The sequence below is a fragment of the Ailuropoda melanoleuca genome, chromosome 1, assembly GCF_002007445.2.
Source record: "Ailuropoda melanoleuca isolate Jingjing chromosome 1, ASM200744v2, whole genome shotgun sequence".
Classification (NCBI taxonomy): domain Eukaryota; kingdom Metazoa; phylum Chordata; class Mammalia; order Carnivora; family Ursidae; genus Ailuropoda; species Ailuropoda melanoleuca.
This window is the reverse complement of record NC_048218.1, coordinates 207,944,245-207,948,555: the sequence shown is the minus strand read 5'-3', so window position 1 is coordinate 207,948,555 and position 4,311 is coordinate 207,944,245. Positions and strand designations below refer to the sequence as shown.

Genomic DNA, 4,311 nt, shown 5'->3' with positions numbered 1-4,311 from the left:
ATATGATTTGATTGATCTTGTTAGTCTTGACAAGAAATCAATTGGAAAAAAATATATGTACCTTCCCGGAATGGGCTCTCCATCTTAAGGTAAAAGAAGGACTCTAACAAGCGTGGAGGAAGATCCCGGGAGCAGCCTCGGTAAAATATGACCAAGCCCAAGGCCCTGGAAGACGCTGCTCTCTGGTCTCCAAAGGCAGAAGGAAATGAGGAGGGAGACACACGAAAGGGATTGGGAAGCTCAGAGATGTCACCTCCAGATGAGTCTCTCTGAGTCTCAGAAAAGACACGCGGCCATGTGCCCACACGTGCCCCAGGCTCCTACCACGACATCACGGGGAAGAGCCCCACGGAGACTCCTAACCTGATGACAAGGGTAAGACTGTCTTGGGTCCAAATCATCCTGACTCTGCTGTTCCCTAGCTGGTGACTTTCCCTTCTCTGCCCCTCAATGTGCTTATCTGTTAAACAGGGGTAGCAGGACCGACCACGGGAGACCATTGTGAAGAAGAGCGTGAGGCAGGCGTGAGCAGAGCAGAGCACGCCCTGAGCACCCACACGGCCCTCTGTCCTGGGGGCCCAAGGCACGTCCCCTACTTCCTGTGACCTCTAGTTCTACAGGCAAATCCGGTGCTGGGTCGTCAAGGGCCAGTGACTCAGGGGCTACGGAAGCCAACAGACCCAGGTTTGAATATTGATTCCGACAACATACCCAGCTGTGCCGTCTTTGTTTCCTGTCTATGAAAGCATCGTGCCTCAGAATCACTTGTAGTGTGGTATTCGTCTGCTCTGTATTCTGGCTGCCATAAATGAAAACACGAACAAGGTGGCTTAAACATCAGAAACTGGCTTCTTCTCCGAGAAAACGGCAGATGGCCAATGACACTGGTGCTATGGGAGGGCCCAAAGGGCCGGGGGCCCTGGAATGGGAGGCGTTGGACACGGCACCCAGGGTCATGGCCGTGGCCGTGGGTGTGGTCGTGGTCATGGGCAAGGCCACAGAGCTCACGGAGGCAAGGCTGAGGACAAGGAGAAGATCCCTGTCACCAAGTTGGGCCGCCTGGTCAAGGACATGAAGCTCAAGTCCCTGGAGGAGATCTACCTCTTCTCCCTGCCCATCAGGGAATCTGAGATCATTGATTCTTTCCCAGGGGCATCCCTCCAGGATGAGGTTTTGAAGACTATCCCGGTGCAAAACACACCCGTGCTGGCCAGCGGACCAGGTTCGAGGCGTTTGTTATCGTTGGAGACGACAATGGACACGTCAGTCTGGGTGGTCAGTGCTCCAAGGAGGTGGCCACTGCCATCAGTGGGGCCATGATCCTGGCCACACTTTCCAGCATCCTGTGTGAAAAGGCCACTGGGGAAACAAGACCGACAAGCCCCACACTGTCCGGTGCAAGGTGACAGGCCGCTGCGGCTCTGTGCCACAGCATCTCACCCCTGCCCCCTGAGGCCCTGGCACCGGGTCAGCCCCTGAGCCTGAGAGCCTACTGATGATGGCCAGTCTGACCACTGCTGCCCCTTGGCCAGGGACTGTACTGTCCCCTGGGTGACTTCACCAAGGCTACTCTGATGCCATTCCCAAGCCCCACAGCTGTCTCACCCCTGGAGATATCTCTGGAAAGAGACCGTGTTCACCAAGTCTCCCTATCAGGAATTCACCAACAACTTGTAAAGACCCACACCCGAGTCTTGGTGTGGAGGACCCAGGCTCCAGCTGTGGCTGCCACTTGTTATATACAAGAAAAATAAATGAATTCAAGCCAGTTAAAAAAAAAAAAAGTCAGAAATTGGCTTTCCCACAGTTCTGGAGGCTGGAGTCCAAGATCAAGGTGCTGGACAATTTGGTTTCTGGGGAGAGCTGTCCTCCTGGTTTACAGCCAGCTGCCCCCTCACCGTGTCCTCATGGGGGGAATGGAGAACCAGCGAGCTCCCGTCTCCTCTCATAAGGCCACTAATCCTATCAGATCAGGGCCCCACCTGTTTCACCTCATTTATCCTTAATTGCTTCTGTAAATGCCCTATCTCCAAACAGTCACGCCATGGGGGCTTAGGGGCTTCAACATATGAATTTGGGAAGAACACAATTCAGTACACAGCAAGTGCTTATTAAAAACAGAGAGTGCTGGGCCCCATCCCGGGCCTGCCAAATCGGAGCCTCTAGCGATGGGGCCCAGGAGGGTGAATTCTTAACAAGCCTCCTCTGCCTGACCCTCCTTCCTGCATGTTGCAGGTGGGCTGGGACTGCCCTGTCCCCTTCGTGACGTCCCCTCATACCCTTTGTGAGCGCTGAAATACCAAAGCGGCCCTTGTAAGACCCCAATGCACCAGCAGCACATGTGTGACGATGCACCAGCTCTGGCCCCTCTTCCAACCTGGGCCCCCTCAGGCTGCTGCCAGGGGAGCCCCCGTGGGCCTGAGAATAAGTCACAGGGAGCTTTCAGAGACCCCTAGTTTCAGAGGAGATATATAGGAAGAAATCAAAAAGCTCCAGGACAGCAGAAGGCAGCACCAGCCTGCCTCGTGCGGACACCCATCACCCCTACGACTGCCAAGACTCTGCCGTACTTAGGTTTTTTTCTCACTTTTAATCATTTTGGTCAGACTTTAGGAATTCACTCTCAGAGTCCAATAGGTCCTTTGTGCAGGCGAGGAAACAGACTAAGAGATCCAGGAATTCTGGTTTAATATCAATTTGGGTCTCTAGCAGTGAAATCCAGACTGAACAAATGAAAGAGTGGTGTTTCCAGAATGGAAACAGAGAGAGAATTCCAAGGTTATTAGTCAATTACACATTTTGTGAATTGAGTGAACAGAGCACCTTTTGGTTCCACAGCCCCAAAGTGATGGCATGGGTGGAGGATCGGGCGGGGGGCACCTGCCTGGAGCACGGGGCACTTCTCACAACGACAGCCGGGTGCAGAGCCACCATGGGGCCCATGCTCCGCGTCAGTAGAAGGAACGTGGGCTGGAAGGTGTGACAGGTGCAAGGAAAGGGGGGAAGGATCAGGAAGAGAGCTTCCTCTAGATTTCTAAAACACTGCGCTTGGCAATGACAAGATCCCACCACACACTGACCAGGACGGAGCAACAGGGACGGCGGTTCTTTGCTGGGGGGGACGGGAATGTGACAGCTGAGTGGTTTCTTAGAAAACTGGTGATACTCGTCACACAGCCCAGGAATCGTGCTCCACGTCACATTTGGTCACCTGCTGCTGCTGAGAAGCGACACTGCGTGTACCTGCAGGTCAGCTGATACCCTGGGACGTGGGGCCCCTCCAGTGGCCTGAGAATCAGGAGAGCCCGGCCCTCCAGAAACGCATGGGACCAATGCCATGTCACTGCCCTTTTCAGAACAGTGTCCGCACCCGAAACACAAAGAAGCTGGGCTGGCTGCTCTCTACAGCTCCCTCTATCCCTCGCCTCCGCCATCCTCAGTGCCTGGCCAAGTTCAGCAGTGTGCACAGACCTCCAGCCTGGAGCAGACACACCCGGTGTACACACACGCGCACACACACACTCGCACACACGCACGCTTTCACACATGCACACACACATGCAAACTTGCACACTCACACACATGTACACTGACACACCAACCCTTACACACATGCACACTCACATACATCAACTCTTACACACACACAAACTCATGCACAGAAGCACACACACACATCCCTCTGGGAGTTAAACTCGCTGAAGGTGAACACCAAGTGGTCTGGGAGAAGCAAGATCTTTGAAGAGAATCTCTAAGCAAGCCCCTAGAAAGAGTTTTCCACTCCCCCGCACACAAAATGGTGTTTGGAGATTAAAGGAAGGGGTAACATAAGCCGAATTTATGTAGAAAATACAGTCAGACTTGCTCCCCCACGGCAGCCAGCCTCCTGCCCCCACGCTCCGCAGCCAGCAGGGGAGGCCCCCCTCCCGTCTCCTCCATTATCCCCAGAGACTCCTGTGCAGGGAGGGCTTCTCGGCTTGTGCTGGCCTCCATCACTGACTGACTCACAGAGGGGAGCTGCCCCCCCGAGCATGACCAGCCTCCCCCCGCCCCGGGCCCCAGCGAGCCAGGCCCACACACAGCTACGGCCTGATCCGGGGAGCCCTGGCTGAGTTTACCAGACCGTACAGTGGATGTAATTTTCAGTCAATGTCCTCCGTCACAAAGATATTTCTCACTAAGTGACAATATATTTCAGTCAAGGGGTGGTCACCAATTTAGTGCATTAGTGCTTGGGTCTAAGTCAGCTGCTGGGCGTCTGGGCAAGGTGGCCATATGTCAGGCTCAATGGGTAGTCTGTCCGGTTCGGTG

General features: G+C 54.4%; 1 pseudogene; it reads left to right on the top strand.

The window, feature by feature from the left end:
* Nucleotides 1-871: 871 nt before the first annotated feature.
* Nucleotides 872-1,754, top strand: LOC100464226 (annotated as a pseudogene).
* Nucleotides 1,755-4,311: the final 2,557 nt, after the last annotated feature.